Source organism: Lonchura striata, chromosome 2 (genome assembly GCF_046129695.1).
Source record: "Lonchura striata isolate bLonStr1 chromosome 2, bLonStr1.mat, whole genome shotgun sequence".
Classification (NCBI taxonomy): Eukaryota; Metazoa; Chordata; class Aves; order Passeriformes; family Estrildidae; genus Lonchura; species Lonchura striata.
Genome location: NC_134604.1, coordinates 91738931 through 91748714, shown reverse-complemented (window position 1 = coordinate 91748714; position 9784 = coordinate 91738931). Strand labels below are relative to the sequence as shown.

General features: G+C 42.8%; 1 protein-coding gene across 5 annotated transcripts in view; it reads left to right on the top strand.

The window, feature by feature from the left end:
- Positions 1-2024: 2024 nt before the first annotated feature.
- Positions 2025-9784, top strand: part of MCF2L (MCF.2 cell line derived transforming sequence like) — a 152654-nt gene continuing 144894 nt past the window's right edge. For 3 of the 5 annotated variants that reach the window (XR_013339520.1, XM_021545612.3, XM_077781576.1), the window contains exon 1: positions 2025-2133. The gene's annotated coding sequence lies outside the window, so the exon portion shown is untranslated. The remainder of the gene's footprint in view (positions 2134-9784) is intronic. The other 2 variants (XM_021545619.3, XM_021545616.3) reach the window with 1 other exon arrangement.

The window sequence follows — 9784 nt, the reverse complement described above, 5'->3', positions numbered from 1 at the left end:
GTCAGGTACTGTCCTTTGGCACAGGAACCAGGTGGCACAACATGGCTTTGATGCACACAACTAAACCCTTATCTCCTGACATAGGTGAGTTCCATGCAGACAGTATGCTGGGAATGCCCCAGTCTGCTGGGAATGCCCCAGCATGCACAGACCCTTGAGCTGTGCCTTAGGGACTACTGTTTGCTAGGACATCACCACACCAGGGACACTCCCACCCAGGGGACACTACAGAGGATGACCAGTGCAGTGCTTTAATCCTGAAACCCAAACCCATTTAGTTTACTGCTGTAGGGGTAGCTATAGGGATAGAGAACCAAAAATGCCTGCAACACCAAATAGAACTGAAATATAAATTGTATGTTTGATTGCTGCCTCCCCCGTGCTTCAGAGACTTCTTTCAAAGCTATTTTTGATGGTATCTCCAAATTAAGGCTTCCTCTCTGCTCTTTCATGTCATCATTAATTGGCCTTTTCCCTTGGACAACCAACCAGATCTTTTCAACCAACACTGAAAATGTTTTTATGAGGTACTGAAAAAAAATGGAAAAACAGTAATCTATCTGAAGCTGCACTTTCTGTCTGCAGTCCCCTGTTTCGCAGTGAGGTGTCACAGGGTCACTCTTTCCCATGACATACTGGAGCACGACATGTCTCATGGAGAACAGACCATGGATGCTGCTAAGTTAACTTGGTTACCTACTTGCATCTAAGCTTCTGTTTGATCCACATTTTGGGCTAAGCTGCCCTTAGCTGCTAGATACCAAAACCTTGATTCTGTAATCCATTTCATGACTCTTCTCTGGGTCATTGGGCTGTAAGAAAGAGCATTTCAGGTTATTAAGGAGACGAGTGTACAGTATATCTTTGTCATTGGATGTATTTCTCAAAATTGGAAGCTCAAGAAATAATTAGTGCATGAAATATGTGCTAGCCCCACTTTGTCCTCAGTTCTGGAATATTTTTTCTGAAAAATTTAGTGTCTGAAACTTGCAGTTGCACTATCATGAACATAAACAACTGCTGTTGCAGCAGGGATTTAGAGAGTAGCATTGAAGACTGCTGACTGCATGAGAGGAGAGGGGATTGGGAAAGCCTGTGACCAGTTAGGGACACACCTTGGGTGCTTCTCATGAAACATGCATCTCTGCAGCTCCCATTTCTCGTGTGTTTGTACATGCAGCACACAAAAGCACATGCTGTGCATTGTTTTGCTTAAAAGCAAAGGCTTTAATGCTCGGGGATACCTGAATAAAAAAGAAAATACCTGTTGTTGGTTGGCTTGTTGCTTTTTTCCCCTCGACTTTTTATAATAAGAAAACAAATCCACTTCTAGCTGTTCAATTGTCTGATCAAGATAGCAGCACAAAAAAGTGCTGTTGCCTTCATATATACGCATTCCAGTAAAAGCAAAACAAAACGCTGGGAGCCAAACACTGAAACGCTAGGAAACAACAGAACTGATGCTGCAAAACTTCACGTGGCATACGGTGTACCTCTCTGCCACTGCAGAACCAGGGAACTGTTTAGGTTGGAAAAGACCTCCAAGATCACCAAGTCCAACCCCTGACCCAGCCCTGCTACTAAACCATGTCCTGAAGCTCCACAGTTCCCCAGAAGATGAGGCGATACTCCTACAGGTAGCAACAGCTTTCCTGGAAGTCACCACTTTTCACTGGAGAAGGCACACAAAGCCCTCACGCCAGCAACCCCTCCCTGCCCGGGGAGCACCTGTCCTTTGTGGCCCGCGGCGAGGAGGCGGCGGCGCTTCCGCAGCCCTCGCAGGTGCCCGGGGCGGGGACGAGCGCCGCGCTGCCTTTCCTCGCCCCGCCGCACAAAGGGCCCCGCCGCCTCCCGCGGAGCGCACGGGGCGGGGGATGCCGGTGCCGAGCCGAGGACCGGAGCCCGGACAAAAGGCAGCCCCGCTCGCCGCCTCCCGCCCGCGGGCGGGGCCCGCCGGCGCCTCCCCGCGCTCCATCCCATCCCATCCCATCCCATCCCATCCCATCCCATCCCATCCCATCCCATCCCTCCCTCCCGTGCCGCGGCCCCGGCGGGAGGCGCTGCCCCACTCGCCCGGGGAGCTGCTGAGCGCCGGCGGCAGCGGCCACCCGGTCCTCGGGGCAGGGCGGCGAGGTGAGTGAGGCGCCCGACGGCCGCGCGGTGCCGGGCCGGGCCGGGCCGGGCAGTCGGGCGGCCGGCTCTGCCGGGGGCTGCCGCTCCCTGCCTCCGTTTTGTCCCGCTCGGCGTCGGCGGCGATGGGTCCGGGCTGGGGGAGGAAGCCAAACAAAGCGCGGTGACCTGCCCGAAAGCGAGCGGGCAGATAAGAAACGTGGCGCTCAGCACGGGATGCCCTCTGTTTCCGAGGGGCGTGGGGCAAACCGGGGCTGCCCCTGCCCTGCGCTGGTTCGAGCAGGGCTTGTGTCCTTGGGGCTGCTTCCCCGAGCTGCATCCCCGAGTTGTATTCCCGAACTGGAGAAACAAAGCGGTCCTTTGGTGTGAAGAAGGTGTTTTAGATGTTGTTGGCTGGTGTTACCTGCAATGGTTAATCACAAGGACTATAAAAGAGGATGTTTCTAACGCTTGTGGTGTTTATTTCCCTTTTGTATTTCACTGGGGCTGGACTATTAAAATAAATTTGCTGGCTATGTTTGTAGATTTGTTGATGTTTTTTTTTGTTTTGGGTTTGTTTGTTTCTTGTGGATTTTTTTTACTCCTATTTCTTTTTTATCTACAAAAGGAAGGAGATTTAAGTGTTTGTAATCTAAAAACAAGAAATAAAGGTTTACTTAAAGATATTTTTAGCCAAAAACCTTGAAAAGGAACTTAAAACTTTATCTCGATGGATTTGGCAATGACAAGAGCCTGTTTGCTCTTGCAAGCCATTTATTTCCTTTATAGAGCCAGTTTGATTTAGCGATTTCAGAATGACTGAGACTGTGAATAGCAGAGAAATAGAAAAACGCAGAAAACAGAGAAATAGAAGCCAATTGTTTTTTCTTAAAGATCTTCTGTAGGTTACCTTTTTATGATAATCGTAAGTGCTTTTTGGAGTTTATTAGTACAAATTGAGCTTTTCTGACTTGGGGAGTGGAACAGTCTGTTTAATGTTCAGTAGCAAGGTCTGTGTTTATTAAAGGTACTTACCCTGTGCAAGTTTGGTTAGCATGCTGAAAGATAAATAATGCTAGTCTGAACAGAAGTAAATATCATTTTAGTAGGAGGGGAGAGTAAAAAGATTTGTTGTGGACTCTAATTCGAGAAGGTGCTAAAGCATATGTCTAATAAAGTGGTAGGGTAGAGAATTGCGCATTGATTTTGTACTTGATGTTGCATGTCCTTGGGTTTTGAGCCTGGATGCTACCACACAATGGTCTTGTCCATTTCTATCCCTTCTGTAGGGAGGTCTGGGTCATGCACATGTTTTTTGGTTTTTTTGTTTTTTTTTTTGTGTTGAATTCTTGGGTTTCAGATGGCTTCCAGAAGTGATATGCTTCACTGATTTGGCACTGGACTATACAAAAGTAATTACAGAAGTTGTGTGGAAAGGCTTTTTTTTTTTTAATGATGGAGGTCTGTAAAATCAGTCTTGAAGGCAGCCACCTGTGTGCACTGTTGAGGCTTTGCAGGAGCTTCAAAATAGCTACCAGATTTAATCGTCTTAAAACATACATCTGCTTGAAACTTCGAACGCAGCGCTCCTTTCGCAATTGAAGTTGTCAGCTGCTGTTTCTAACAAAAGTACACTGTTGGGTAAATCTATAACAACTTAATTAGGAAGTATTCATCATGATTACTTAACAGGAAATTAAATCCAAGTAGGTCGAAAGAGAACTTGCCTCCTCTTTCCTAAAGCATTACCTGTACTTAGGTTCAACAAATTCTGCAGGCACAGGACATTGGCAGTGCTCTCCATCTCTGTAGGCAGGCAGTTGGGGTAGGTTTCTTGAGCCTTAGGAAACCTCAGCCATGCCTTTTTTTTCCTTCTGTGTGTGTGATGGTAAAAGACAATGCTGAAGCTACAAGTCTTGAGGGTTTTCTTGGTGGGTTATTGCAAAATGCTTTTGATCTGCCACAAGCTGGGTTTGGGGAGGGGTGGGAGGAGGAAGAGAAGGGACATGTGGAGTAGATGTTCTGTGAGCCCTTTGAAACTGGACACCTATTATATGTTTGTCAGCAAGTCGGTGGCATGAAGTGACCCAAGTGATCTCTCAGGGACCTGTGTCCTCTAAGCTGAGCAGAGCACGTACTCCTGTTTTACGGTCACTGAACAAAGGCACTCTCCTTGGAGCTTTCTGCAGAAAAAGCTCTTAGATGTTCCGAGTTCTGATTCCAAGAGAAACTGCTAAGACTATGATGCTTGTTCCTGTGATAAATCAATTAAAAATCAGAACGTGCCACATACACCCTGACCTTCAGAAAGTCGCGTGTATTTTTCTTCTTTCAACTGAAATCGTCTAGGAGTTGGGATTTGTGTAGTGTCCTCATCCTGGTGGGCAACATCTTGTGTTTGTCATGGCTTTGTGCATGGAATAATGCATTTATGAGATGGGAGTTTGGGTTTATCATGACAACAGCTTGAACAAGGGGAGATTTATCAGCACCTTGAAATAAAGGGTCAAGTACAAAACCACCTTATTCTCCACAGAGTACTGTATAGCACTATCGGCTTCTATTGTGTTTCAGACTTAATCTAAAAATGAAACCTGGCTTGTCATTCTCTGGCATCTTGGAAAAAAAATCTCTGAAATATGTGAGCTGAGTTAAAATAGATACAGTGAACTGTTCTAGAGAAGTATAAGCTGCTCTTCATGCAGCATTAAAAGACACCATGTTCAGGCCAATATTTTATTTGACATCTCATGGATGGAAAGGGAAATAAGTGGGAAAGAAAGCTGGGGCTGTGGAGGTAGTATGAGGGGGCAGGAGGAAAAGCTTAGATATCTAATTCCAAAAGCTCCATTTTCAGGAATGTAGGTGGTTTGGTGGGAGTTTTAAGGACTAAGAAAATTATGCTTTTGCTAATAATGATCTCTAGGCAACTGAAATTCTATAATTCTCACACTTATATCAACACTCAGACTTTGTCTTCTCTTTGGTTATACTCATTGAAAATATGGAAGTCTTGCATTCAGCATTAGACATCACTTTTGTACAGAAGGAACAACTAGCCACTTTTCAAATTCCATGCTGTATAAAAGTTAAAAGCCCTGTTTTTTCCTGTTTGCAAAGGGGAAGTGTGGCTTGTATAAGGTCGAGGTTTCTGTAGGACATGAGATGCAGCTCAGGTGAGGTTGCTTTGTCCCTACCCCATTTCATTCCTGCATGGAGCTGTTGTTCCTTGTCCTTCTGCTGTGCTCAGACGGTCCATGGATGGCTTGGTGTGCACTGGGCCAGTAGCTCTGAAAAGGAAGAGAATTTGGCTGAGTACCTGAAGTTCTTCCTGTACCTGTGTGCAGAGTGGGGTAGAGTCAGGCAGTAGGGAAGCTTGCTCAAGTCTTGGGAGCTCAGCTACCCTCTGCCATCCCAGGCTTATCTTTTTATTGTTTTTCTTAGAGGTCATAAAATATACTGAGTTGACTAAAAAAGGTAAACTTCTTTTGGCTTTCTGCCCCAAAAGGAGGAAGGAAGACAACTGATTGACCTCATTTAAAGTTGTAAGCATTCCCCAAAGAAGTGGCTGCCTATAGGATGAAAAACTGAATAAATAAGAAAGCATTTTTCTTACCAAGCATATTTGATTTTTTTCCTTTGTAGAGGCCTTGGGTTAGCTCTTGCTAAATAGTCTTGAATTTTCTTTGAAATTTGTATTTTCTACATCAGCCTGTTGATGACTTTTAATGCTTTGTGAAAGGCTTTTAAATATAAATGAGACCCTTTATCTTGAAGGACTGCTTAGTATTCAAGTTAAGTGTTGATCACAATCCAATTCCAAATGAGAAAAAATTTAGTCTTTAAATTGATTTTGACTTAAAACATGTAAGGTTATTCTGCATGCCTTAGAGAGAGATTAGAGTGGGGCTTTGTTGCTGATTTTTCCTCTTCATCTTTCTGAACAAAATGTAAAAGGACTTGAGAGAAGGGGAAGAGTAGAAATTCAGTATCTCTATAGGAAAAACTCAAGTAATTTCATGGACTTTGCTGAAATCCTAAAGTCCTATTGTATTTATTATGAGACTCATTCTTTGTGGCACTCTGTTGGTAATGCAGATGAACTCAGGTTCATCTGCAGTTGCCTTGGACTCTCTGGAATTGAAGTAAGGGGCTGATGAGCCTCAGAGGATGCCCATCTCTCTTATTCCAGGGAATGCTGAAGTCATGTGGTTCAACTAGGTTCTTAACTTAAACATCTTAGTTTCGTATCTGATCTTGGGTGGGAGGAACTTGGGCTAAAAATTGTCTGTTGCATTTTGCACTTTCCCTTTGCATTGGGTGATGGGAAGAATAGCTGGCCAGCATCGTAAAGTCTTAAAACTTGGAAGAATGTTGTAGACAAACACATGCACCTGAAATAGGATTCTCACCAGAGTAATACTGGCAGGTTAAAATATCATTCAGTGTATTTTAATCCATCCTAAAATAAAGAGATATTATAATACAGATACTGGTGTCCAGTTCAGTCCAGTGCTCCTGCAGAGCCCTGCAGGGTACATGGATGAGCTCTTACATCATCATCTGGACTCTGCTGTCTCTGTTGATGTGGGCATGCCGAGCTTAGTGAATTACTAAGTTTAAAGCTGCTATCCAGGCTGGATATTAAACAGTTTTTCTTTAAAGGCATTGGCATTATGTCATCATGTATATGGTAAATAAGTGTATGAGATCTTAGTAGGTACTGAATTAGGAGCAGTTTTCCCCACACAAATACATTTTATTTCTTATTGACTTAAATGGAGCAATGCTAAAAGCACAGTAAAATGTTGATTAAATGCTTAGGGAGGTAATTCACAGGACAATTTCAAAGTATCACACAAGTGGTCTTATAAGTGAGCTATATTTAAATGTTTGTGTTACACCTGACTAGAAATAATGCCCTTCACCAGGGAAGTGGCTGAAGAAATTGCATCATGTATCAGCAACAGTGATATAATAAAAGTGCATGGACTGAGGGTGATGGGGACCCTGGGAGTTGGGTTTAACTGTCATGGTGAAGTGGCTGCAGAACATGGATTTCAGTTTCTGAGAGAATTGTGTGCCTTACGTAATCTGGTTACATTTGAAGATAATAATTAACTACTGCCTTTACAATGTTATTCTTGAATTAAAGGGGGATTTTTGATGGAAAACTGAAGTAAATTCAATGAAGTGTGCATGCAACATGATTGAAATAGGATTCTTGCTTTCAAAAACTTCTTTTGTCTGAGTTTCAGGAAGCATTGTTTCAGGAAGCATTTGCACCTTAATTAAGGAATAATGTGGACTTAAGAATTAAGGATATTAAGAATATTATTACTTATGTACTGCACATGGGCCTACAAGTAGAGAGATCCTGGCTGCAGTGAAGTCTACCAGTGCCTTTGTGTCTTGACAAATGAATCTATATTATGCCCCTGCTTTTCCATCGGTATTTCACCAACTTTGATGTCTGCAATCTAATTTAAAGCAAACAGGAAAAACTCACTCTCAAGCAGTATTGGTTCTAGCAGATGAACTGAGCCTTGAGAGCAGTTGTTCAGATCTACAAATGTCAAAAGGAGGTTTCAGTCTTGGGCTTTTTCCATGGTGTATCAGCCTAGTTTTATGCTGGCTGAGGTTATGACTTTATCTTTGGATGCTTTGAAATAATAAGAAAAGCTACTTGTGTCTTCAGTGTCACTGCAGTGATCCAAGAGGAAGTACATCCCTCAGGAATGCTTTGACTATTTGGAACACTTTGTGTTAGTTCATAAACCAAAATAAAAAGTTAAGATTTTTTGGAGTTTCTTTTTCCCTCTCTTTTTTTATGTTTCCCTTTTTCTAGGCAATCTTGGTCAAGAAGTTTTATGAATGTGCAAGCTGCCTCTCTTCATGGAAGTGTGAGAAGCATATATAGTGACTATCTCTCAGCCCTCATGTATTTTTTCCTTCAACTTCTTTGCCCCTAGAGTTCCTATCATGTTTTCTTAATATCTAAACTCACATTACCATTCTTAAAAACAAGATGATTGGTGAATCAGAATATAATTAAGGATTAAGGTCATAAATGCATGTCTTTAACTGCATGTTTGTGTATAATTATTTCTGGTAATCTTCTGGAGTTTCCATTCCTTAAAAAAAGGCAATAAGTTAAACAATTATTCTTAGAATAATTTGCTGAGTCCTGGAGCATAGATCCAGCTGCTTTTCAGTTCACCTTGCACAGGAGTGCGGAGAAAAAGTTTCTGGAATTCTTGTCTCCTGCAGAGAAGACCTCCCCATCTTTGCCCCAATTCTTGGGGTAAAAAGTGGAGAGTTTTAAACTTTGCTAAGTTGCTTTAAGAAGTAAAATCTATTCAGTGTCTCACTTAGGGTAATTGAAAGAATTCCCCCTGCTCCCACAGAATTTAAAAAAAAAAAATTAAATTGCTATGAAGTGCTTTTTTATGAAACTCCTGTGTACACTTGTGCCTGTCACTGCACATGGCATGCCAGACAGTTGTAGAGGCAGAAGCAGCTTGAAACTGTGTCCTATTTGCTGCATACATTATTTACTAGCAGAATGTGCATTAGTATAGCTGGAAATATTTGCCACTTTCTGTGTGACAAGGAGGATGTGTGCAATGAACCTGTCCAATTCAGCAGCTATAGAAAGAGTGGAGCAATTTGCTTTTAACTCCATTAGCCATCCTCTGACAAACACTGCAAAGCCAAAGTCTGGAAACAGGCAAAGAGAACTGAGAAAATGGCAGTATGTTGTCTAAAATAAAACAAAATTGCTCTTTAAACTGGGGAGAAGATGCACCTTGGTGTAAGACTTGAAGGATGTTTTATCTAGAAATCTCTTCTGCTGAAGCATTGCAGTAAGTGCCAGAGAGTACTTTATTCTTCATGGGTGATTCCTGAGGGATCTGATGCTAAATAATGTGTCTTTTTTTGCCTTTTTAAAAACAGATAGCTCTTTTATATTAAGAATGCTTTTAAAGTGGATTTTACTTTCTTCAAGTCTATAATTGACACTTTGAAATGTAATACAGAGAATGCAGTCTTATTGTTAATATCCATGGTCTGGAGTGATGCTTTTACTCAATTTAATCAGCAGCTAGAAACAGATACACTAGAAACACTTGGATTTTGATGCTTGCAGGACAAATGAAGATTGTGCATCTGTTTCTTTTCTAAAAAGCATTAAATTTGCCCAGGGAGATGCATACCTCCCCTACTTGGGCCTGGTGCTTTCCAGATGGACTTGGAAAAACCTGTCAGATCCCTTGTGCTTGGAGATTTGGACCATTATTTTTCTTGCCTATATGCCTTGTGGGAACAAACCCATCTCTGGATGTGGTGTAATTTCCTGAAGAGTACAGGGATAACAAGGACAGGTATCCTGGGAAGAATACAGGGCTGCATTCCATTTGTAGGGTTGTGGTGAGGAAGGCCAAGGTGAAACTGGAGCTGAACTTGGCAAGGGATGCAAAGAGTAATGAGAGGGGATTCTATGGGTATGTCAGCCAAAAAAAGGAAAGTCAAAGAAAGTGTAGCCTGCTGATAAGCAATGCTGGCAAACTGGTGACAGTGGATGAGGAGAAGGCCGAGGTGCTCAGGCTTCACTGGCAGCCTCTTTTCCCACGCTTCTCAAGTAGAAGAACTGCAAGATGGGGACCAGGGCAGC